The sequence below is a fragment of the Martes martes genome (genome assembly GCF_963455335.1).
Source record: "Martes martes genome assembly, chromosome: 3".
NCBI lineage: Eukaryota > Metazoa > Chordata > Mammalia > Carnivora > Mustelidae > Martes > Martes martes.
In genome coordinates, this window is record NC_137890.1 from 128,134,723 (window position 1) to 128,162,239 (window position 27,517).

The window sequence follows — 27,517 nt, forward strand, 5'->3', positions numbered from 1 at the left end:
TCTCGGGCATCTGCACTGCTCCACCTGAGGCCAGAGTGCTGGGCAGTCAAGGCCTGTAAGGGGTGACCTCCGCCAAAGAGGCAGGAGAGTAAGTAGGAAGATAAGTACACTGGCTTCCTAATAACCCTACATGGTTTCTTAGATGGTTGCCTGGAAGACTGAGCCCAGTTGAAATCCTCTCACCACACTTTCATTGGCTTTCCTTCTTCCTTGTCTCACGTCCTCACTCCCTTACAAGTCTTCCTGGGGTCATCTTCAAAAAAACCACTTGCGACTAAATCCTAGTCTCTAGGTCAGCTTCTAGGGCAACCCAGAACAAGAGACTGGGTTAGCCAGACATGGCTGTGTGAGTCCTGGGTTACACGGAGACCTCTGGGGAGGTGCTGGGCTGAACCAGCGTTCTCAAAGGGGACTTCTGCAATAGGGACAGATGGCAGCTTATCACTTTCTGCTTTGCAGCAGACACATAGTAAGTATAATACCCTTTGGGTGACACATGGAAAGATTCCTTGTGTTAGTAAAGCATATTGGATCTCTGAGGCCAATTCCACTCTATCGGGGGTGAGAGCGCTCGACAAAAGAAGTGACCCGTGGCATGTCACTGACATGTCATCTGGTTTCTTCATCCCATCTGATGCAACTGTCTTTCACCTGTCAGTCAACCTGATCCCTCCTTTTCCTATCCTCTAGAACACTTAATCACCCATTTACCCTTAACAGTACACAGCCTACGCTGTGTGGGCCTGTAGGTGGGTCTCCGTGTGTGCGAGTGGAGTACCATGTGCCATGCACTGGGCCAGGTGCCTCAACTATGATGCCTTGTTTATTCCTCACAACAGTTCAACAAGATAATTTATTTAAACTGCTTCACATGGAGCCTGACTCAAAAGAAATGCTTAATAAATTTTGGATATTCTTATTGACGGTAATATTAAAACAATCCTGCAACTCATTGCTATTTCATAGGCTGAGGAAAATCAGGTCCAGAGATGTTCAGGAACCTGTCCAGGGGTCTGGCTAGCAAGCAGAAGAGTTAAGACTAGAACTAGTCAGTTTAATCACCTCTCTATATACCTCTTTAATTATCATATGAAATTGAAGTACTGCTTGCCAAGGCTCAGTAGGAAAATCAATTAAAGTGATAATTAAACCCACACAGGTTTTTTTAATCAGTCAATCTATATATTTAGTTATATATACATATATCTATCTACGTATATTGAGTCCAAGTCTCTAGGAAAATAGGAAATAGCACTGCTCCCCCTCTAACTTTCCAATTCCAATACTGGGGTCTGCTTGACCCTCACCAGTGGATCAAATCCAATGCAGGCAGGGGCACCAACCCTCTTTCTCATTAGAAGAAATGTAAACAATCATCAGTTTTCCCCACTCTGATCCTCTGCCCCAATTCTGATTATAGAGTTCCTACCTCAGTTGGGGAAATGGAGTTTCTGTCTTTCCATGGCTCTCCTTTGGTAACCACCTGGTATCTTAATTCTTTTCAAAATGGCCAAATGCCTAGTTCTGACAGTCCTCTCTGGGCCCCAGTCCCTCCCCAGCAGCCTTCTGTGGCCAGGCCTGTTCATCAGCACACTTGGCTACCCTCTTCCATCACTGGCCCTGCCCATCATGTGACCACTAGTTAGACCTCCTCAGCCCTTCATCCTACTAACCTGGGGACCATGCTGCTCCAATGTTCAGCCTCCTCCCATGTCCCACCCAGCATGCCTGAACATGCCCTCAAGACAGCTCCTACCTCCACCATGAATGGCGTCCAGTTTCCAGGCTCTCCTCCTCTACCCAGCTAAGCACCAGCTGAAATCATGAACACTATCTCGGCACAGTATGTGTTTCAGTGGGATAGGCTGGGTCTGATTATCTCCATTCATAAAAGTTGGTGTCAAGTAAGTTAGCCACCATGTCAACAAAGCTACCCTGATGGAAGGCAGGGGACAGTGGACAAAAGACACAGACCTGGAGGCGCCCAGAGTCTGATAGCTCCATCCATGGTGGGGAAAATCCCCTGCAGGCAGTGTGGTGAGGAAAGCATAGCCTTGTAGACCTACATTCAAAACTCTTCTCTGCCAATTATAGCTGTGGGTAGAATGATTCCAGGATGCACAATATCCTCATTTATGAAATGGGCACCACCTTTCTTATAAGATTATTAGCAGGATTCAATATAAATAAAATGATATGTAGACAGAGTTTGGTATGTTCTTGGCACACAGCAGATGCTCCATATATAATGGAAAAGATTATTTCTGAGTCATATTGATATACATGTATAGGTTAACTACGTTTCTAAAGAGCAAATTATATTTTTCTATTATTTAAGGAACAGAGAATCTCTACATTCATTTTGTGTTAATCTTCAATTAACGACGGTTTTTCAACACTTAAATTCCAAGTTTCTCTGTCTCTCAGTCCGGATGTCAAGTGGTTTGAATGATCTGCAAAACACTTCAGCTCTCTGGGGGAGCTTGTATTCAAAGGAACCCTTCTGACGAATCCTGCTGCAAATCAAAGAATCCTTTTGTGCTGCTACTAATCACCCCTTAATTTGTCTGCTTTGTACATCTGAATTATGATATACTAGGTTTCCTTAAAGCAGGCGTTGTCATATGAAGCATTTTGTTTGTTGCATTATAAACATAGCTACACTATGAGAATAGGAATGGTGTTAAGAAAGCCAAAGGCTACGCATCACTGATACCCGAGGTAAGAAACGTGTGCCTTGCAAATGTGTATACACATCTGCTGAAATCCAGCTTACACTAGTTACAGGCAATCTGACGAAATTTAAAATAACTAACAGTCATCAAAACAGACATAAGAATTCTCTGTGATAAGTACATCAAGGTTTTTTCTTAACTCTCCTGTAACTTCAAGGGATATCAGATTTTTTTAGTAAGCATATTTAAATCATTTCTATATTAATGATTCAAGAAAAATTAACCGTCTCATAGCATGTCTACTGTTTTGACCACACGTTGGGTTTAACATCAAGGAACAAATTGGTCCTTTAAGTGCATAGACCCTGAAACATAAATTCTTACAAAGCAGATATTTCTACGATTTTTATTTGCCATTAAGTCTGGTAGTGCCTGGGCTTATTTCATGAGCTTCAATTCAGTACTGGAATTTATTGAGTGCTCCAAGTCCTTTTAAAAAATAAAAATGTAAAGATACCTAAGCTCTGAATTTGTCAAGACATTAAAACTGCATGTGCTCTCTGAAGAATTTATTGCCGAGCACAAAGGCAAAATACTCCCAAGTCTCATGTGTTTTTTTCCTAACAGACAACGAAGACGGGTTTGTTACTTTGACAGCCCGTGTCTGGCATCAGGGTGCTCAACACAGCTTAACAAGATCATTCAAGCTGGCTGCAGGAAGTTTGGATGAGAATGGACCAGCATTAGCATTCTGATAACTGAATCAGAGAGGCCAGCTTCACTGCAGCAGAGCCAGTCCTGCATCCACCCAAACAAGGAATTAATGGCAACAAAACAAACCACAGCACCTGCGGGCCTCACAAAGGATGCTAACTAAACTCCTGATCGGTCCCTATCCAATAGCATGACCTGAGCAGAAAAGTCACAGGAGATGACAAACAACCACTGTAAGTTGGCAGCTTTCACATCTCAAGGGCTCATTAAATGGTCTAGAAAAGGTTCCCTCGTGAGAGCAATGTTCTCTGCCTGAAAGTAATGGGGTGAAATGAGAGTAAATGAGAGTGTCAGACAGGCTAAGACAGAAAGACAGAGAGAGCCATATGACAGAGAGACATGCCTGTCCTTCAAATTTCATAAACAAAATCCCAATATTTACAAACATCTTTGATGTAGAGACAAAGAGAGGGCAAATAAAACCAAATTTTACTTTAGGGTAAGTACCAACGAGAGATTGTTTTCCAAAACTGGACCAAAACTTGCCAGGGAATGTCACAGAAATAGATGAGAGGGTGGATAACATCCACCTGCCAACAGCCGCCAGGACTCTCGGATCCCAAGGAATGGCTGAACAATATGGATTGTTGAAGTCTTGCCATTCCAATACTGCGCACATTTCCTGCTTTCTCTATGCTAGCACTGCCCTCTTGTGATAAAATGAGAACATTGCAGGCATTGCAACAGGCAGCGCTCCACTCTGGGCAACAAATACTTCCTTCAGGAATTGGTAAGGAATAAGTACCAGAACTCCTGCTCTGTGGCAAGCTTTGTATTAAGTGGTTTATACACTTTAACTCATTTAGGAATTATCCCCAATTTATAGGTAATCTAACTTGCCTAAAGTCACACAGCAATGAAGTGGCAGAGAGGATTTGAAAAGTGGTTTGATTTTAACAGCTGTGTTGTATTAGGTAAAAACACTTTAAATAAGCATCTATTACAGAGGTGTAGAAGTTTTAATGAATTAATACATCATCTTATTCTGTATTTTGTAGCATGGACTCCTAGTCACTAAACAGCCATCAGAAATTCTCCTTTCACATGACTGGAAAAATACACTTTTTGGGTATTAAGATTAATTATTAAACCTGATATATTTCTAGGATTTAAATATTTACTACCATGCCAAAAAAGAAAGCCATTCATTTATACAATCTGCAGAGAAAAACAGGACCCTATCTTTCTCTTTCTTCCTGAAACACACATTCACAGAATTAAGTATAGCTGCTTATTTATTGTTTCTGAGTTTCCTACTCACTGTGTATCACTTGTTCCAATGTTCACTTCTCACCCAAGATCCATTCGAATATTAACAAGAAAAGCGTACACCCGTAGCATTATTCATTCTAGTAGAAACGTAAAATCTCCAACTTTTAGGCCATTAAGTTAAATATGTAGCCAAAACAGGCAGGTTCTTGAGCACAAAGTTCAGCTGTGGGCGTCTGAAGGCAGTTGCGTCCTGGTTAGGCGTAGGTAAGAGACTGAGCGTGGGGACAGGTATCAGTGGGAACTGGGAGGATGAATCCTTGATGGGATTGGTGCTGCCAAATGGAAATCTACATGAGCATGTGAGCCAGGTTGGATACTGTGGGTTGGTGGCATGGTCTGTGGGCAGGTCCCCTTGGTAAGCACACGGAGCTTCAAGGGGTAAGACAAAGAATGGCCAAGGCAGAAAAGGTACCTGGAAAGTTGGAAGAGGTGCTTCTGACAATTACACATGGACATAGGGTATGGGTGTTTTGAGAGAAGGTTTTGTTTATGGAGTAGTGGAAGCAATATAATTTACAGGAAGATATTTCCAAGGATAGCGGTCTCTAAAAGTTCATCAAAATAACAGAAATGGAATAGTCTGTTTTTCCCAAAATCCTCAGCACAAACACATTTTCAAGGCCATAGCAAAAGAAATGAAAGCAATGTAGCATCAGCTCCTCAGGGAAGGTCTCTGAGAAGTAGGGCCCTTTATCTCTTTCTTCATCCAGAGGCTTTTGTCTTTCCCCTCCAGTCCAGCTTGAAGCCTCAGACTGGGGGGGACACACCTGAAGGGAAAGTAGGGAAGCAGGACAGTGTTGGCTTGGGGCTCTGCTGGGAAAGGAGTGTGTGAGAGGGAATGAAGTTGGTTCCAACCAGCACTCAGTAGGATTTTATACCACTGTCTGATGTGTCCTGAGTCAGGAGCAGACCCACAGGGTGATACAGAGTCTGTCTGCTAGGTCATGCCTCCCCAGCTGGCAGACTTGTGGTTTCTAAACTGACTGCTAGACCCACTCCAGGCGAAACTGGGAGGTGAGCCATCCTCACTCCCCACAGTCCAATGGCTTTTTGTCTTTATCCTCCCCTCCCAGGAAAGGGCCTGAAGTTTATATTACCACTAAGTAGAGTGTTTGTATTTTAATACTTTTCCCAAATGTCAGAATCTTAGGCACCAGTGATCCAAGGGGGCAAAGAAGGATCTATCCACCACCATCACCCATGGACACTAGAGACTCTTGGGAGCGAGTGCCCACTGAAGACTTCTTGCAGACACCCAGGCAAATGGCCGCACATGCCGGCTAAAGGTAAAGATGGCAAGAGCAGGGCATGGATTAGGTAACGAAGTCATGGTGATTTCTTTTTTTTTTTTTTTAAGATTTTGTTTATTTATTTGACAGAGAGATCACAGGTAGGCAGAGAGGAAGGCAGAGAGAGAGAGATGGGGAAGCAGGCCCCCCACTGAGCAGAGAGCCCGATGCGGGGTTCGACTCCAGGACCCTGGGATCATGACCTGGGCCGAAGGCGGAGGCTTTAACCCACTGAGCCACCCAGGTGCCCCAGTCATGGTGATTTCTAGCTCTGTGGGTCACCACTGTGTCATCTTGAGCAGACTACTCATTCACCTGGGACTTGAGCAAGATACAATCCAGCTGGGTCTGCCTGCTAGGGTGGCTCAAACAAAACAATGAAAGTGAAATGCTTTCTAAATGAGGAGAGTTACTGCCACTACTCTCCTAGCATGCCACCAATGAGAAGGAAGTGTGAGTGACCCTCAACCTGGAGTCCAAAGAACTCAAGAAGAATCTTGCAAACCAACCATAAGGAAGGCAAGAAGCTGTGTTTTTTTAGCCTAGTGTGCAAAAAAGTATAAGGGAATGATGACAAAGGAGAAAAAGTGGATGCCTGGGTAGCTCAGTGAGTTAAAGCCTCTGCCTTTGGCTCAGGTCGTGGCCCCGGGGTCCTGGGATCGAGCCCCGCATCGGGCTCTCTGCTCAGCAGGGAGCCTGCTTCCCTTCCTCTCTCTCTGCCTGCCTCTCTGCCTACCTGTGATCTCTGTCTGTCAAATAAATAAATAAAATATTTTTTTAAAAAAGGAGAAAAAGTTATTATCTTAAAGCAGGCAGAAAGGTAATAGAAATTTATGAGCCAAATAAAATATTTATGCTCTTCGTATTCTTCAAATTTATGTGTAGTTTTATCTTCCTATCATCATATAAAAGAAATAGGGTGATTTTCTTCAGAAAAAAATTCCATCAGATCAATAATGCCTAATAAATGTATGACATAAAAATACTATTTCAGAATCTGTGAAGAGTTGTCTTTCTTATGTGCTCCTTATTTCAACCACTGGCATCACCACCTACCCATTCCTCTGAGTCAGAATCCTCACTTTCCTTCAGCCCCCATACATCCCATCAACACAAACTCCAATCCTGTCACCTCCACCTTGTACACAGGGCCTCAATCTCCCTCCCTTAGCATCCCTATGTACCTATCCCACCCCGTAACCTAGAAACCTTTTTGAAGAGATGGGCCACACTCATTTAACTGATGATCTAAAAGGTGGTGTAAAGAGAGCCCCACATCCCAGCAGAGCTTGTCTTAGGTGGAGCAAACGTCTGCAAGATGGACTTGGAGGTGAGACGTGTGGAGCTCTGAGCTGGAATCAGGTGGATGGTTGAGGGAGCTACAGGGGAAAAGCTTCACTCCACATTCATTATTACTTCTGGGTGGCACCTGTACAACCGTAATGGTCAAGGACTTGAGCCCCACAACCGCAAAGAACTGGCTCTGATACCTAATGGCTGTGTGGTCTTCATTTAGCATCGCCCTGTAAAATGACACTAATGATAGCACTAAAGGGGGAAGGGCCCTGTAGTTGAGCAGCCAATGAAATCATGCATGAAAAGTGCTTTTCAGGGGCGCCTGGGTGGCTCAGTGGGTTAAAGCCTCTGCCTTCAGCTCAGGTCATGATCCCAGGGTCCTGGGATCGAGCCCCGCATCGGGCTCTCTGCTCAGCAGGGAGCCTGCTTCCACCTCTCTCTCTCTCTCTGCCTGCCTCTCTGCCTGCTTGTGATCTCTGTCTGTCAAATAAATAAATAAAATCTTAAAAAAAAAAAAAAGTTTAAAAGTGCTTTTCACACAGCTACCTGTAGAGGCGCTCTATTATCACGATCTATGTCTGCTCTTACCCCACCGTTCCCACTGAGCTAACATCCTACTGAGGGGTTAGAGGGCATCTCTGAAACTCAGAGATAATTTTTGGAATTTATCACTACCATCTCTGACTTCTGACTCTCAGATGAAAAGAAAGGCACACAGGACAGGGAGAAACTTGAATGAAAATGGAGGGGCAGGCTAGCAACAGCCCTACTCACTTTTAAAGATTTCACTCTTCTGTGCTGTTACCTCTTTTCTCTTTCCTTAATCCACTCTTAGTCTCTTTAACTTTTCTTCTTTTTCTTTTCCTGCCCTGCTTACCGTTCTTCCTGTGTGAGCAACAGGAAGAACATGAAGTTTGGAGTTTGTCAGACCTGAATTCAAATCTTCATTTGGCCACGTACATTTGTGTGGCCCAGGGAAATTTATACCTAATGTCACTGAGCCTGGTTTTCAAGCCCAGCTGTAAAACAGAGCATGAATGCCGAAAGATGATGCACACAGAACCCCTAGCAAGTAAGCTACACTGAAGGCACTTAGCAAAGTTGCTTCTGGTCTCTATGGGTAGCAATTTTAGGTCTTTCCTTGCTTCTCCCATGGCCCAAGCTCATTTCACTCTCCATTGGGGTAGCTGATGGTTAAAATTTTAAGTGTCAGCTTGGTTTAACTAGGGTTAAGTTAACTTAACTTTACCAGTTGTTCAGTCAAACATTAGCCTACATTTAATTGTAATCTAAAGATACTGTTTAACATTAACAATCAGTAGACTTTAATCAAAGCAGGTTATCCTCTATAATATGGGTCGGTTTCATCCAATCAGTTGAAGGACTTAAGAGCAAACATGTTTCCCTTGAGGTTTCCCAAAGAAGATGGAGTTCTGCTTTCAGACTGCAGCACAGGAAATCTGCCTAGGTTTCCAACTTTCAGACTCAAGACTGCAGCATCAAGTTTTGCCTGATCTTCACCCTGCTGGCTTACCATACGGATTTCAAACTTACCAGTCCCCACAATCATGTAAGTCAATTCCTTAAGATATCTATCTATCTATCTATTCACCCATCTTCTATTTGTTCCATTTCTCTGGAGAACTCTGACTTAGAGACTGTACTATTCTTATAGGCTAACTCATCACCCTGATTTGGCCACATCACTAGTAGGCAGAGATCCAGAGCCCATTACAAGGCCAGCATAGGGGGAAATGGCTTTTTTGTTTCTCCCTGTCAAACAACTTGCCACGGGAGGAGATTCAGCCATCTTGCTCGTTCTCTTTAGCTTCTTCCTCCCAAGGGGTGGCAACCATGTCGTCCAGGTGACTGTCTGAGCTGGCTGGAAGCCTGGGCCCTCCGTGTTTCTCAGACTCCTCTCTGGACTGTTGGAGGATGTAGAAGTCAATGAGCTTTCTCTTCTATGTAGCTTAATGATGGAAATTAGCCCAGAAAACCCTCGTTGGACAATGTGCGGTGACATACACAGAGGAGGCAGTAAGGCAGCTTTGGTATAAAGTTAAAACTCTTAACAACTTAAGACGAGACCAAGGCCAGCTTAGGAAAGTTCTCATCATGTGTTTAAGGTCAAAACTATAGCTGAAGTGAAAGGTTTGTTAAGATTTTCAAAACCCCACAGGTAAAAACAAAGTGTTACTCAGGTATTCTTTGTGAGAACCCCATGCTGAGAGAGAACTGGTCCAGGGAAATATTCCAGGAGCCCCCGGCCAAATCCTATTTTAATACTATCACAATCTCATGCCAGCTTTGAACATTTGATGTCTCAGCACATCCCTGCTGATGTTATTTATCATTCCTTAGGTACATCTCCTCTGCCTTTCTTCTTCTTCCTCTTCTCTTTCCTCCCTGTGTTTTCCTTCCCTTCTCACCTTTCTCCTCCTTAATTCTCATCTTGTTCCCCTTTCCTCTCTTTCCTCACCTTCCCTTTTCAGTTCCTCCCCTTTCTCCATCATCACCCATCTGGGACTACCCAGGGGAGTGAGAAGAACCATCCTCTACTAGGCCCTGTCCCTTCCACACCTCCACAAGGTGAGCCCTCATCACAGTGAGCATAGAGAACAGCTCTGAGCAAGGAGCCTGAGGGTCCCCACCAGGCCAGCAGTCTGCAGGTGGAAGGTGTGCAGAGATAAGAGACAAGGGGGAATCTGAAAAGGTGACAAACAGCAGGGCGAGGGAAGATGCAGGAGTCATCACATTTCTTTTGAGTCAAAAGCACAGAGCAGTGCCTAAGAGACTGTGTTCAGGTGACTGACTTCCTGGGTTTGAATCTTGGTTCCCCTAATTTCTAGGCTGTCACCTGGAGCAAGTTGTTTAACGAGTCAGGGCCTCACTTCCTTATCTGGAAAACAAGAACAGTAATATGAACTATAGGGTGTTGTGAGGAATAAAGGAGGAAATAAATACCTATTAAGTGCTTAGAACACCACCCTGCACCTGACAGATATCCAAGAAATGCTGGCTTGGTCTCAGTTCCATTAAGAAACTGAAGCATCTTACGAGAATAAAAAACTCACCTCTCACCTTGACCCTCTGAACTCCAGGAGAAAACTGACTCTTTGAGAGAGGGAAAGGAGGGTAGTCCCAACAAGGTTGAAAGGCACAGGTCCCAGGCAGTTTTTTAATGGACCTTTCTATGCAGTGATCCACAGAAAAAGTATCTATGGGTTAAGCAGGACTTGGGTACTGGCCTGAGACTCTAACCATCCATAACAATGGGAATAACATTGGCAACTATAGTCTAAATTCCAAATGCCCACTTTACCAACAGTCTTTAGGATACTTTTCCATGTTTCAGTGGTTGGTTGCCCATAACTCCAATATGCACATATGTTCCTATAAAATTTAAATCTCAAATTTAGGGCGTCATAAATGTTTCTCACATTTGAAGTGTGTTACATATGGAAAAGGCTCAGAAGCACTGTCTTAAACATGGTATTTGGCTGCAGGCTATTTGTCCCTCTAACTGATTTATAAATTTCTCTTGATAATTCTTTCTGACGTTACAGTTCACCAATTCTCTTCCTGCAGTTTTTATATGAACCCTGAATACACAGAAAGAAAACTTGGGCCATTTCCATACTGAGGCTCGAAGGTGGCGTTTAGGGGCTGTCCTTTTGAGATTCAAGGTTCTTGGTTCCAAACAGGAAAGTTCTGTACGTTTGGACCCCATGAAATAAGGATGAGCAAGGGTCACTGAAGATGTGAAAGGGGAGTCTGGGTCCAATTTTAAATATTCACAAATGTTGTCGGGGGAAAGGAAACAAAATGAGTTCTATCTACTAGGATGTTAAGCTCCTCAGAGGTCACTAATGAAGATCAAGCAAGCACGCTCCACACTTTAGAAAGAAAATATATTATTGGCCCTTCCACATTTGATAAGATGAGGCAGAGAAACAGTGAGAGAGACAGAGAGAGATTTACAGGGATTGCATCAACCACATTTCCCCTGCACCACTGCAGTGCCTACAAGGCTGACGAGGGGACCACTTCTACGACAGAGAAGTGAGGATACCAGATGGAGGAAGGATCTGAGGAGAAACCTAGAAAAACTTGATTCTCTGTCCCCTCTGCTCACACTTCAATTTATATGACAGAATTTACCACATTGCAATTGAGTAGTTTGCATTTCCCAATAGACAGCAAGCTCCTGGAAGGCAGGTATCGTGTTCTTGCACTTCATGTTCCAACACCTGTCACCATACTCAAACCACGGAAGACATGCAGTATGTATGTTTGTTGAAGAACTTAATAAAAGAATTCAACAAACACTTGTTGAACCCCTTCCTATAAATCCTACTTAAAAAAAAAAAAAAAGAAAGAAAAGAATACAGTATCTTACCTGGTGACTGCTGGTTTCAGACACTTTGACATCCAAAGACCCTGCCAGGACAGCATACCAATTTGTTCCAATATCACCCTGGCGAAATACTGAAAAAGAAACAGTAAGGTAAATATACCAAATATAAGCTGGTTTTACCATATGACCACTGGTCATTGTAAGCATGACTTGTCTCTAGCACAGCTCTCCACTTTTCCTCTATCTGTTCCCATAAAAGCATGGCTTATTTCTTTTTTCCCCATGTGGCAACAAATCTATATCTATTTATTCTATAAATTGGAACTCTATTAAAGGGAACTGTTTTATATTTATAGAGTAGTAGTAAGGGATGATAACCCTAAATGCTATCAGATACTTTAAACTTAAGAATTCACTGATGTTTTATGTAATTTATCTTAAATACATTTCATAATATTGTGATTCTTAGAAAATAATTACTCTAGATGGGGTATGTATTAACAAGGTTATTTGATTCAATAAAATACTAGCCTGTCACCCCAATTTCCTGAATTTACTTATATTAAAAGCAATGTATTTTTAGAATAGAATGTCCCCTTTTAAGCTAACCAATAAATAAGAAAAATAAAATCTGCTTTAAAAATTTTTTAAATATTTTATTTATTTATTTGACAGACAGAGATCACAAGTAGGCAGAGAGGCAGGCAGAGAGAGAGGAGGAAGCAGGCTCCCTGCTGAGCAGAGAGCCCAATGCGGGGCTCGATCCCAGGACCCTGAGATCATGACCTGAGCTGAAAGCAGAGGCTTTAACCCACTGAGCCACCCACGTGCCCCCGCTTTAAAATTTTTAACTAGTCTTATCACTGTCCATTTTCTTATTTGTTTTATAAATTCATTGCTTTTAGGCATTAAGAGTTAAATACCCTTTGGAAATGACTGTCATCAGAAATTTCTGAATCTGATTTTGCTTTACTTTTGTAATCTCAGAGAGAAAACATTTAGATATTTAGACAGAACCTCAGTTCTCCTATCATGTTAAGACCTGTACTTTGGAAAATCATTCTGAAACACTGGCTCAAAAATCTCCTATGAATCCAACTATCCTTTTAAATATCCTGGCTAAATAACTAGATTGAATGATCTAATATTTTAAACTTCTTTCCACAATTAGAGTCAGAGGTCAAGTGACTCAGTATAACACCACATGACAACTCAGTGGGACAGTTGAATTCTGGCAGGGCTAGGGCTCCCTGCATAAGAATAAGCTTCTAGGAGCCACAATTATGATGACAAGCTGCTCTAAGCTCCCCAAGACATGCTGTGGAAAGACAAGAACAACAATGGCATCCTACACAGGTGCAGTATAAGCTTAAGAGGAGAAACTGATGAGTTTAGAGCGGGCCTCTCTAGTAACTCTGCTATTCCTAGCCTTTGTAAGTGACTTAGTTTAGAATCTAGAGTTTTGCCTTTCATGAACTTCTTGGCCCCGAAGACAGTATCACCTGCCAATCAATTTTACATTACATCATGGAATCATGAATCATGGAAGACTAATTTTGAAAATGCCCTTAAAAAAAACAAAGTAGAGCCTCATCCCCCAAAGAATGAAGTTTCTGATATCAGTAAGAATACACACACACACACACACACACACACACACACACACACACATATATATGTATGTATGTGTATATATATATATATATGTTTGAAAACAACATGTATGGATGACTTTTTAAATATCACTATGTTTGTATGTACACATGTAGGAAGACATTTTGAAGGATACAAAATGTTAATAGCAATTTTTGCATTTGGGGATTGTACATGATTTTTATTTTGCTTGTCTTCCAAATTTTCTACAATTATGTTTGACAGACCCTGTTGGTCTCCCACTCAGAATCATACACCGCCCCCCCCCATCTAAGTTAACATAGATTTTATACAAGTTTCCACCCTCCTCCACAGGACTAAGAGCTCAGAGCATAGAGTTTCTTCCCTAACTCCAGTGCAGCAATCATGATCGTTCCAAACCAGTCATGGTGATCCCACTATCTTTGACAGTGACTGGTTTAGATGAAGGTATATGATGTAATTCTGGCCAATGAAACAGGAAGTCTACTGGGAGACTTTTGAAAACAGACACAAGAGGAAATAGACCTTCAGCAGGATAGCTTTGTATTGTCATGTGATGGGGCTCAGGGTAGATTACCCCAAAATATTCCAAAGTGGCATATTGATTATTTTGAATCAAAGTTACTTGAGAAACAGCCAGTGCAAGGACACTCTGACCCTCCTCTCTGACCCCTAGGAAACAGGAAGTAAGTCTCCCATGTGAAAGGAATGCTTGCTGCACCAAGAGGTAGATATCATTATCACAAGACATAGAGAATTCAGGACTGAGAAGCTATATAAGCAAACTCTGCTTATTTCTTCACTAATTAGTACCTAAGTCTAAGTTTCTTTGTCTTGTTGGTTTTCCACAAACTTACTGTTTCTTTATCTAAAAAGCATATAAACAGCCTGTCTTTGTCACTTCTTAGGTCCCATAATTTATGAAATTTAATTTGATTTTTTTCTCCCATTAATCTGTCTTATGTCAGTTTATTAGCCCAGCCAAAGGAACCATGAGGGGTAGGTGGGAATTTTCCCCTCCCAACACATGTAATGCCTCTAATTGCTATAGCTGTCTTAGAATCACTTGGGTCAAGTCTGAGAACAAAATCCAACACCTGAGGATGCACAGCAAAACGTATACAAAAACAAAATGGGAGAGAAATGTGACCTTGGTAATGTCTTCAAGTCATTTAATTAAGAACTCTGAAGCCATTCTATCTCAAGACTTCTTGAATATGAGTAATGGATTTTTCCCTTCTTTTAGAAGTAATAGATATCCAAGCCAGTTAGATGGGAGCTTTCTGTTACTGCATCATAAAAGTTTCCCAACAGACGGAAAAGCATTATTTTTTAATGAGAAAATAATTTTTTTTGGTAATGCAGCTGCCACCCTCTTGTTTTCTTTCCCTGCCCTTTATTCCCACCTGAAATAAATGATATCACTCAGGTTAATTCAAGACATTACTATTAACATTCATTAAGAGTCCTTTATCTGTATTTAATATCCTACAGTCTCACATATTTCTTGGGGTAAAGAAAATAACTATTTGAGTTTCTGAGGATTTAGCTGAATATACGAATCAGTACATCCTTCCAGTTCCATCTTCCAGGCTATCCTGGAAGAACATTTACATGCTGTGAACAAAGTCAAGGAAATAGCCTACATGGAACTGAATAAACAAAGTAAAGGGAAATGTCAACCTAATACTTTTGGTTGAAGCTCAAACATTTGGCACGTAAATACTCCATGTACTATCTATCCCCATGGGATAACTACAAATGATCACAAACCATACGTGAAAATACACCCCTAGAGTTGCATTTCTTACATGTTATTCCTTTTTCCAGATTCTCATAATAACCACATAAACAAATCTGATGAAGGAGATTTGGGTGAAATTTCTCAAAAGCTTTAACTTCTTTCAGCCTTGTGAAGATTATATCCACGTCTTCACTGGATCGTTCCAATGGCCTATAAAGGGGAGAAAAGGCAGAAAAAGCTGTATCAATAAGGATTTACTTCAGTCAACATGCATTATGTTAATTAGATTCAAATTTATGCAGCCATCCCAATTGCAAGTATTTCATTGCAAACATTTATACACCTATCCCCATCACAGGTATTTCCAGGCTTTTGTCAACCATTCATCTTAAGTCACAATTATTGCAGATGGTGTGATACTCTGATTTATAGTAAGGAATGCATATTTGGTCTCAAGTCAGATTTGATCAAACAAATCAAACAGACACACAGCTCCTAAAACTCTTGTGATTTCCTATATAAAAGCCATAGGGGCATCTTTTGTTACTGTAACAAAGTAGTTCCTGAAGTGTTTCAGAGACATAAAGGTAGAATGGGTGTCTTGCTATTCATAAAAAGACCCTCTCTTTACAACTGCATTTATATTACTAAGGTAATTTTTGGAAAACCCCTAGGTAACCTAAGGATGGAGGCTTGTTGTCAAGGGAACCAATCATGTGATTAAAGGGTTAGAACTTTCAGCCCCTCTTCCTAACCTCTGGGGAGAAGTCTGGAGATTGAGTCAATCACTGAAGGCCTATGATTTAATCAACTATGCCTATATAATGAAGCCTCCATAAAAATTCCTCAACCATGGGATTCAGAGAACTTGCAGTTGGTAAACATGTAAAGATTTGTGGAGCATGGCATGCTGAGAAAGAGCACGAAAAGCCTGTGCTCCATCCCATACCTTGCCCTGTGCATCTCTTCTGTCTGGCTGTTCCCAAATTATATCCTTTTATTAAAAAAAAAAAAACAAACTTGTAATCTAGTAAGTAAACTGCTGTCTGTGAGCCACTCTAGCAAATTAAACCTGAGGAAGAGGTGGTTAGGAACCTCTTTGATTCACAGCCCACTGATCAGAAGCACAGGTGACAATCTGAATTTGTGATTGGCATCTGAGGTGTGTCTGATGGGACAGTCTTGTGGGACTGAGCCTGTAACCTGTGGGGTCTGATGTTATCTCTAGGTAGACTGTGTCAGAATGGAATGGAATTGAGTTGAGTTGAACTATAAAAGACCCAGCCAGTGTCTCAGAATTGCTTGGTGTGGAAAACTCACAGGTCAGTGTCAGAGTGTTGGGTTACCACAGTAGTGGAGAGAGTGAAGGAAACATAGGTGGAGTGTTTCCTCTGCAGATGGCTAAAGCAGGAATCAGCCTCCAAGTCATGAGTTCAAGTACAGTTCAAGCTTTGGGTGTTGCTTAACCCATTAGAAGCACCCCGATGTGATAAAATATATGAAAATTTATGTTTTACTTAAAATTGAAGTCACAAACACAAACGCCTGAAGTGGTCAATCAGATAAATCAAGTAGGCAAAAAGAAGCAAATACAAGGGGGGAAATCTCTCCTACATGAAAACAATGGTGAAAGCACAAAGACAAATAAGAACTGATACTGAGCCCCAATGTGGGCAATACCAGAGGGAATGGTGGGGAGCACAGTTAACTGCAAAGATGGGACTGTATAAAATGAGCAGGGTTTTCCTTATTACTGCTTTTCTGTGGAAACATGGGCCCAGATGTTGTCATATCTTCCAATCGTTTAAGGAAAGATATCTAAATCTTTGTTTACATTTCTTAAAAATTGTGTAGTTCACACAAATAACATCTATGGACTAGATCCAACCTGTTGCTCACCATTTTGTATTCTCTGGATTAAGATGAACCAAAGAACCAAACAAATATGGGATAGTTTTGCAGATTATATAAACTGTTTCCTTTCTTTCCTTTGCTCAGTTTTCCAAGTCTATTTCTTCAATATGCTTTGCAGGATCATATGGTGTTCCTTGACAGATATTTCACAGCACACAGAAATATCCAGTCTCATGTGCTCCAGAGCTTTCTGGGATCAGAATAAATGAGCTGGTCAAGGATGTGACTGAGACAGTAATTCTCACTAAATATCCATATGCTTCCCTGAATTTACCATCTTCCCTTGCAGTTATGTTGGAGTCATGCTGTGGCTAGTGGGCTGTGAACAAAACTAGAACGTATCATTTCTGAGATGAGATTGTTAAAAGCCATGGGATGTCTTCTGTGTCTTTTCCTCAGCCACAACTTTGCAGTGTTATGGGTTGAATTGCATCCCTTTTATAAAACATGTTAAAGTCCTAACATCTGATACCTGTGGGTGTGACCTTATTTGGAAATAAGATCTTTGCAGATATAATCAACTTAATATGAGGTCATACTGATTAGGGTGGGCCATAATCTAAGGACTGCTGTTCTTATGAAAAGAAGGAAATTGACACACAGAGACATGGGGAAGATGGCCATGTGAAGGTAGAGGCAGAGATAGAAATGAAGCATCTACAAACCAACAGATTCCAAGGACCGATGGCAACTACCAGAAGCTAGAAAGAAGCAAGGAAGCGTCCTCCTCTAGAACCTTCAGAACACGGCCCTGCTGACACCTTGATTTTGGACTTTTGGTCTCCCAAACTGTGAGAGAATATATTTCTATTTTTTTAAGATTTTTTTTTATTTATTGATTTGACAGACAGATTACAAGTAGGCAGAGAGGCAGGCAGAGAGAGGGGTAGGCAGGCTTCCCTCTGAGCAGATAGCCTGATGCAGGCTCGATCCCAGGACCCTGGGATCATGACCCGAGCTGAAGGCAGAGGCTTTAACCTACTGAGCCACCCAGGTGCCCCTATATTTCTATTTTTTAAACCCATCTGTCCTATGGTATCTTGTTTGAGAGTCTTAGGAAATTAATACAGAAGACCTGTGTTTCAGATAGCCCCAAGATGGAGACTGTGCAAGTGACAAATACAACTCCATTGTGTGAAACTACGGAGATTTGGGGTGTGTGTGTGTGTGTGTGTGTGTGTGTTGGGTTGGCAGATTGTTACCACAGTGTCACTAACACAGAGATCAGGACTGGATGTGCCAGGGTCCCAAGAACTTGGGACATTGTAGGAGGAAGACAGATCCCACCATGAGAGAGGACCATTTCTGGAGGACATGAGCAGATGACCTGTCACTAAAGGAAAGACCTGAACTCATGAAAGCTTACTTAAGAGGCTTTTCACCTACCTCCATGACACTTTCAGGTCCAAGAAAATTAAACTCAAAGAGTATGCCTACAACTAGCCTCCCAATAACCTCTACTGAAAGTACTTGGATCCTGTTCCCCAGGGAGGAGGAGGAGAAATCCTGACACATTATTGTCCAGTTCATGAGATAGCCAAGTTCCTGGAAGAGGTGGGAGGTTTGTAGGCTTCACCAAGGAAGGTATAGCAGCACAGCAGAACCAGTGCCTCCTTCCACCTAATGGCCCTTTGTGAGGGCTTTATTAACTCCCTACCAAAAGGTATGATCCCAAAGTGAAGGGGCTTTGAAACAGGGGCTAGAACGTCAGCAGTTAATCAAGGGGGTACAGATGACTTTCAGCAAGTGTCCTTGTGTGCCCAGTGAGAATGCATTTCCCATGCAGTGAGGGCAACAGCAACCGGCAGAGGCACCCCCTGGTGAGGAGTCTTGCCAGCAGGGCACACTTCATGGGAAGCAGTGTTGGCACCAGCAGGGAGTCACACTCAGCCACAGCAAGCAGCCCTGTGCCCTCCACAGGCTGCTGCCACAGCAGCACTGGCACTAGCCTGCAGGCCCAAAGCAATAACAGCATTCAAACAACTATGGGAGGAACACAAGAATCAGATGAGCTAGAAATGGACGTGGCATTGGTAGGGTGGATTCCACTTAGTTACAGAGGAGAAAAGACAAGTGGAGATTAGAATCTATCTTCTGTTAAGAAGAAAACAAGCATCCCATTCTGTGCATTCTCCCTAGAATGTACCCCATATCAGGAAGGCAGACCAGGACAGGAAAGCACGTTTTGGGGCCAACATCCCTCAGAAGAAATAGAAAGCAGCAGTGGAAAAACTTATGTACTTCCATACAGTCCAAAACAAGCACAAAAGAACTTCAAGATTCATAACCAGATTGTGTAAGGTCAAGTGACCAAAGACACTCGAAAAGACAAAGTTAATTTGAAATAACCAGAACAACTCTGAAACCTGTCTTCCTGATATTTTCTTTAGGCTGCCCCAAATTAGGTCCTAATGATGTCATCCACTGTTTACACATTTAAGCCTCAGAAACAATGAAAAGTAATGTTTTATCTGTCATTGCTTATACTGGGTACTTCGTGGAATGCAGAAAACTGCATTCAGCTATGAACTAACATCTTTACTATCCCACTTCTGTAATCTACCACTGGTGGGAATCCTTCTGTTGTCCCTCTTCTTTTGTGAATCCATAATTTCCTAATGCCACATGGATTCTCCTCTCTGCAGAGGTCATGCCTGGTACTTCTTTACAGATCTAACAGTACCCAGTAGAGGGTCACGCCTGCAACAAGTCGTTGGTGTGTGGTGATGTTCTAGGGTGACCTCAAACTAACTCTTCTTCTCTCCTACATTTGCTACTGCACGTGCACTCCTCTTCGCATGTATGGAGCTGCTCATCCTCACCCCCACACATCCAGGTAATTCTACCTGCTCAATGCTTTCAAATCCATCCCCCCCTCTGAGCTTCTTCTGCTACTGCCCCAGCTGAGTGTGCATGAAGGGCACATGAAGCTGGTGCTAGGACATGAAGCTGAACAACATGGCAGCCCCTTCCTAGGAGGCTGGAGGGCTTGGTTCCATCTAGTAGCCAGCACAGGTATTTTAAGAAGGGTAATGGCAGGGTTGGATGTGCATTTGAAAAGATCACCTTGGCAAGTCAAGGCAGATGTGAGGAAGTAAAGACCAGCAGGTAAGAGATCAGTTAGGAAGCTCTTGCTTTTAAAATGATGATGTGGGCTTCTCTAATAATAACTCACTCTACGATGGTTTCCATTCAGCTGGTCCCCCAAGTAAAACTAAGTAAAAGCTCCAAGTTCAAGAAGTTCTTTTGCTTAGCCTGGCATGTGACACCCAGGGCCCATTTTTTTTTAAATCTTAAAAAAAAAAAAAAAACCTCCCCCCACATACACACCTCACTTTTAAAATATGCTCAAGGGGCGCCTGGGTGGCTCAGTGGGTTAAAGCCTCTGTTTTCGGCTCAGGTCCTGATCCCAGGGTCCTGGGATCGAGCCCCGCATCGGGCTCTCTGCTCAGCAGGGAGCCTGCTTCCCTTCCTCTCTCTCTGCCTGCCTCTCTGCCTACTTGTGTTTTCTGTCAAATAAATAAATAAATAATCTTTAAAACATGCTCAAATAAGAGTCATTTACAGAAGACGACAGTGTGGTAGGCAGGAATGTAGGGTGACTCCCTGTGACCTACATCCTTGCACAGTACCCCTGAGTGTGGGCAGGAGCTGTAATTAGCTTGTGGTCAACAGAGCATGGCAAAAGTGTAAAGCTCTCACTCCCGCGATTCTGTTATGATACATGGCAAAGGTAAAGAGATTTTGCAAATATAATGAAGGTCTCTAATCAGTGGGAGATTTTTCCCATTGGGCCTGACAGAATCAAGTGGATCATTTGAAAGAGGGAGGAAGAAGCGGGGGCTTCTTTTGCTGGCAGCCTGCAGAAAGGAAGCTGCCATGTTGGAGGAGAATGGCAAGGTGAGGAATATGGGAGGCCCCTGGCTGGCAGCCAGCAAGAAAACAGGGATCTTCACCCTACAGCTGCAAGGAACTGAATTCTAGCAACAATATGTGGGCGTAAAAGATGTCCCCAAGCCCCGGAAAGAACACCACCAAGTTAGCACCTTGATTTCAACCTTTAAGACCCTGAGCAGAGGATTTAGTTAAGCATGTCCCGGATCCTGCCCCGTGGAAATGGCCAGATAATAATAAACGTAGGCTGTTCTGAGCCACTAAGTTTGTGGGTAATGCGTTCCACCGCAATAAAGGAACAATACAGATAGGAAGTTATTTTCTCACTTTGACTCATTTCCTTAAGCCCAGCTTAGGGTTCACTTCCTTCATGGAGTTCTTCCTTACAACCTTGTCTCTTCTCTGAAATCCAATAGATAACATTGCTTCTTGGCCTCTTATTCCATGATGTTAATAGTTCACATTTTATACATGTAAATTTTGTCTTCTTGGAGATACTGTCATTCATTTATTCATTCATTTGGGATAGACTATTTGGTTCTCATCTTTTATAAACCACTGATCCACTGTTTTCCTACTTAGTTTTGGTATTTTTCTTCTGTGGTTCTTTGGTTCTTCCAGAATGAATTTCAGTCTGTCGTTGAAAACTTCCTAAATCCAATGGCAAGGTGAGACAGATGTTAACCCATCTAAGTTAGCAAAAGGCACAACTAAAAATATTCCTATTAAAATGTAATTATGTTAAGTACTGTATAAATTGTAATGGTTAATAATGTCTATTTAGCAGTATCAAAAAATATCATTTTCCTTAGAATGCATTTATGATCTTGAGAGGAGTGGTTTTAACATAAAACATTTTATTACATCTAACTTACAAATTAATGGCATTCAAATAAATAAGACTTCACAATGCAGTATGAATTATCAAAATCTATGGAATTTTAAATGACTCTCCACCAAACACATCCTTTTATGAATGCACATTTGCTTATTGCTTTCCTACTGTATATTAGATACCTTTCCCTGGAAGAACAAGTGTAACCAAATACAACCCTATCCGCAAGAAGCTCACAGTCCACTGGGGGGAGGGAGTCATGTAACCAAAATTGGAATACTGTATGGTAAGTACTGTAATGAGGGTGACCATTATATTCTGATCTGGACCTTATTTTATGGCACAGAAAAGGCACATATGGGAGCTACTGAAGTTGGGCATGCAAGGGATAGTAAAGGTTCTGGATTCCCAGTGCTGCCTGCATTCATTAGGCAGTGTGAAAGTTTAATATGCTCTTGAATATTAATACAGTCAATTTAGGATTATCTAGGCACTAATTAAAGCACAAAATAATAACACATAGACATTTGAGAAAAAATGTGCAATAACCATAAAATTAGCAAAAACATCTCCCCTTAGATGACTTCTATTGTTTGGCTATATGATAATCAATATTGGTAAACCCCTTGCCATGTGGAAGGTCACCTCCTTGTCAATCTGCTAAGTAAAACCCTCAGTGCTAACACTTGCAGAAGGTCTGGGGGACCTCCAGGAGAGCAGATTCCAACACCCAACAATCAGAACTGTGGGGGTGCAAAGTGTGGGAAGAGAGGAGAGAATGGGCGAGGCAGAGGCAGAACTGCTTTCTACCCAGCTGCCTTCCCACTATCATAAACAGAAGGCTCAGCCAAGAAACACTAACATATTATAGTAGTATTGTCATCTTGTGGGAATGTATGGAATGCTTTCTTTCCTCAAATACTTTACTTGCATTTTTTAAAAAATTTCCAGATGTTTTGTGAAAATCAGTAAATGTATTTCAGAACATTGGGTATAATGTTAACTAAATACATTTGTATTAAAATGACTTCACGGTTGATTTTGACTCATGTTTTTTAACAGTAACTTTGGGTTATAAAGAGCAGGTCCTCTCCCCTAATAAACTGTTAAATCCAAGATAACACCGTAATATTATAATTTTATAAATTATAAAATGCTGCAGAAGCTATCATTATTATTAGTACCATCATCTTCATCATTACCATTATTAGCCTCAAAGACCTTTTAAAAAAAAGTATTTCATGAAAACAAGGAATAAAGTACTTAAAAACGTGTACTATTATTCTCATGTGCCTTTTGAAGCCTTTATAGATAGATGTGCATGTGTGTTTTTCTTTTTCTCTCTTATTATAACAACCGTAAGATCTCAAACACCTTGTGCTTGACAATCTTATCTTTTTGTAACACAATTAACTTTCCAAAGGGCTTTGAAAATTTTCATCATCACAGCCCTGTTAGATGAAGCAGGTATTATGAACCGTATTTTACCAGCAAAAACATTTGACACGGAGGTGAGATGAGTATTAGTATACTAAAATCATGTGTATTTATACTGCCAATGATAACATGGATATATCAAAAGTCTTTGAAACTCAAGATGTTTACCACTTATCATGTTATCATTTTAATTATATGATTATTAACCACTTAGAATACTGAAAGGTTTACTCTTTACTAATTACAAGTTTTACTGACAATGTCAACAAAATTCAGAAAGAAGTTGTTGAAAATACATTCATTCAATCTGCAAATATTTACTTAGTATATGAGAGGAGAGTAAGGCGCTCAAGGCATTGACTCCTGCCCCAAGGAAGTTAAAATTGAATTAGGGAGATTTGTACACATACATCAATTACCAAGGTGAAACGTGGTAAGAAACACAATTAAAATAGGAAAGAAGGGAATGGGAATTCTGAAGAGGAACATCACTTAAGAAGTGATAGCTCAAGAAGATATCACTGAAGGACGAAAGCTCTACAAAGACTTAATGCAGGCATTATTGTATATTCTTTCTAAAATCAGTCCTTTCCTAAATTTGTCTTTTTATGACTACAGACCCATCACTGTTCATTTAGTCCTAAAAATGTAGTGTATAGCTACAGCTCCTCCCCCTGGAGATCGGCTGAATTACTCTTCTCCCTATGCGTTTCTTAATCACCAACCCCTCGCCACACACACATACACACAGGCACACACACACAGGGACACAAACATACAGAGATGCATACACACAGAGATACACACACACAAATGTACACATACACATACACAAACACACACATACATGCTTACAAGGATTGTTTGTTGACCAAATTTACTTAAACTTCTGAATCTTTTCTTAGGTCCATCTGTGCCCTTCCTTATGAAATGCAGTTTTAGCAAGAACCCTGCTAAGTTCATGTAACAAGAGACCCTCCCACGCTCCATATCTGACCACTTTGACATAGGATCTGGTTTCTTATCCTGCAGCATCCCCCAGGTGATATCTGATCAGCCTTGTCTTCAGCAAGAATCCTGTTAGGTCAGTTTAGCCCAATCCCCCCCTTACACCTGATGTTTCCTCTTAGTAATGTTCTACCCCCTGACCACCTCCCACCCCACTCCTTGGCTATAAATTCCCACTCGCCCGAGCTATACTCAGAGTAGAACCTAATCTCTCACTCCAACTGTAAAATCCTATTGTCCTGTATAGAGTCTGCTTACCGTCTTTTTTTTTTTATGAATTTTGTTTTATTTATATCATGAAATATTTGCTATGCACAAAGCATATGTAACATATATCTACTGTAGGGTGCCTAATAAAAGAAACACATATGAACCTATCACCAAAAACTAGAATATTATCAATACCTATATGTTCTTTTTCTGTCTTTACTTTCTGTCTCTTCCCTGAAGATTACCATCATCTTGAATTTTGTATTTATCATTCCCTTGCATTTTTTTTTCCAATTTTTTATTTATTTTCAGCGTAACAGTATTCATTGTTTTTTCACCACACCCAGTGCTCCATGCAATCTGTGCCCTCCCTAATACCCACCACCTGGTTCCCCCACCCTCCCACCCCGCCCCTTCAAAACCCTCAGGTTGTTTTTCAGAGTCCATAGTCTCTCATGGTTCACCTCCCCTTCCAATTTCCCTCAACTCCCTTCTCCTCTCCATCTACCCTTGTCCTCTATATTATTTGTTATGCTCCACCAATAAGTGAAACCATATGATACTTGACTTTCTCTGTTTGACTTATTTCACTCAGCATTACCGTCTTTAACAAGTACCGTGAAAATGTCTTTTTCTTTAAACACACACACACATCCCTTGACTCAATCAATGGCCGAAATCCTCTCTAGTCTCCTGATTTAGCCCGTGTTCAGGGTGACTCTCAAACAAATCCCCTTGATGGATCCTGAGACCCAGGAGCAACTACAGCTTTTTATCCTCACAGCTAAGACTGACTGTCACAAGGCACACCAAGACCTCTGTGACCCTTCCAAAATATGGCCCGCACATCTGCCATCAGGGAGCAGAGCACCATGAAGTCTGCAAATTCCTGGCCTTCATGCTTCCCTGGCTAGAAATCAGGCCTGCTTGCTTTTATGTCTTTATGAAAGAGTAAAGTGAAAACTGCCCCCTTGGTGTCCCAAAGAAGAAAGTTGTGCCTGCAGGTCCCTCTGGACTACCATTTTGGCCCTAGCAGAGAAATACAAGGGGTCAGAATACCGCCACCTCGCTTTCACAGACGACCACGCTGTCATCTGTCCCATGGTGTGAGATGCCAGGTCTGGGGCCCAGGACTATTCAGACAGTTGAAAGAGCCTGCCTTCAGGCAGAGGGCAGGGACAGCCCTGCTAACATCTGAATAATGCCCACCCTGCTGTTGTTAGTGAGAAGGGAAAGAGAGAAACCTTTTAGATGAGACTCAGTATGCTGCCATTTGTCTTATTACAATTAAAATGAAAATATAAAATCAAAGTACAGGCTTGTCCAATTGTAACAGACCCTTTTAAAAATTTTCTCTGATGGTACCTGAGCATCTAAACTCAGTACAGGATCTTCATGCTGGGCCTAAGTCTCTCTACAACACACTCCCAGCCAGAGGTCCAGGACCCCAGCCAAATTGCCTACGGGACCCCAAAAAGCACATAAAGTTTTCATAATTTTCCCTAAGCAATACACCTGCTCTACCAGCAATAAGTTAAAAATAATTTCTTTGGCTACTTAAATTTTTAAAATGGCTTCTTAGCATGACTCAGGTAACTAATGCTTCTTTAAAATGCTTTCCAGGTAAGTTTGAACTGATGGCTTTTTTTCTTCTATGTAATTGTCACTTTAGTAAGCAGGGCTCTCAAAAATCACTACACATACCTAGTGCTATACTCAAATTTGAGACAACTCTGTTCAGAAAACTGCCACTGGTATAATTAAATATTTGGAGAACTCTCAGGGCTTTGAGTCCTGAGGATTAGAAAATAGGAATCTCTTGAATCAGAGCCTTCTGATAATCTTCCTTTCTTAGTGCTCTCTATTTCTGGGCAACCAGAAGGACACCCTTGAAGGAGAAAGAAAGGAAGAATATGGAGGATGGGGGCAGAGGCTAGGAGGACTTTAGTTTACCTAAGAAGAGTGATTCTCAATCTTTTTTTTTTTTTTTTTAATTTTCAGCGTAACAGTATTCATTGTTTTTGCACCACACCCAGTGCTCCATGCAATACGTGCCCTCCCTAATATCCACCACCTGGTTCCCCCAACCTCCCCCCGCCCCTTCAAAACCCTCAGGTTGTTTTTCAGAGTCCATAGTCTCTCATGGTTCACCTCCCCTTCCAATTTCCCTCAACTCCCTTCTCCTCTCCATCAATCTTTTGTCCCTCCCAACCCGCCTGAGGCACAGGATACAAAGCCAAGGAGAAGCATTGGAGAGAAGCACATTTTTAGCAGGGAGGTTTTGTTTTGTTGTTTTTAAAGATTTTTCAGGGAGGTTTTTTTTTTTTTAATTTTTAAAAAAGATTTTATTTATTTATTTATTTATTTATTTGTTTATTTATTTGAAAGACAGAGAGCATAAGTAGGGAGGACTGGGAGAAGGAAGCTCCCCAACAATCGGGGAGCCCGAGGAAGGCGCTCAATCCCAGGATCCTGACCTGAGTGGAAGACAGATACCTAACCAACTGAGCCGCTCAGGTGTTGCCTCCCCACTTTTTAAATATTTTATTTAGCAGGGAGTTTTGAAAACACCTCCCCTTGCTGGATCAGCTGGTTGGAAATCTCTGGCTTTAAAAGAGAAGTGGGTATGGTACTAAAATAGTGGATAGTCTGGCCCCCAAGCTTGATAACTCTTTCCTTTGGAACCTCCTCTTCAACTACTCCCCTCTAAATCCCTTCTCCAGACCCACAGGTGTGTGTCTTTGCTGCACCTTGAAGGCCATGGGCCACCTCAGAGCTTTTGCGATGGCTATTCCTTCTGCCAGGGTTGCTCTGTCCCCAGATCCTGGTGTGACTCACCTCTCACCTACTGCCAGTCTGAGCACCAATTCTCTCCTCAGTGAGCCTGCCTTGGCTGCCCACCTTAACTCAGCTCTCTCGGCAGTTCCTGACCCACTTTCTTTTTTTTTCAACAATATCTGACCCAACACTCTTTTTTTTCTATAGCACTGGACACTTCCTAACATAGTATTTATAGTAACAATAATTATTTATTTGGGTGATTGCCTCCACTAGAATGTAAGCTCCAGGAAGGCAGGGATTTTTTTCTGTTTGGATTACTGCTATAGCTCCAGTACCTTGAACAGTATCTAGTATAGGGTAGCTGCCCAATGAACATTGCTGAAGAATAAATATACT

The 27,517-nt window shown here is 41.7% G+C and overlaps 1 protein-coding gene across 1 annotated transcript in view; it reads right to left on the minus strand.

The window, feature by feature from the left end:
• The window catches only part of RAPGEF4 (Rap guanine nucleotide exchange factor 4), a 235,901-nt gene extending 220,655 nt beyond the window's left edge, over positions 1-15,246 (minus strand). The window contains exons 1-2 of the mRNA XM_080798411.1: positions 15,110-15,246; positions 11,706-11,794 (exon numbers count right to left, since the gene is read on the minus strand). The gene's annotated coding sequence lies outside the window, so the exon portion shown is untranslated. The remainder of the gene's footprint in view (positions 1-11,705; positions 11,795-15,109) is intronic.
• Between the last annotated feature and the right edge of the window lie 12,271 nt (positions 15,247-27,517).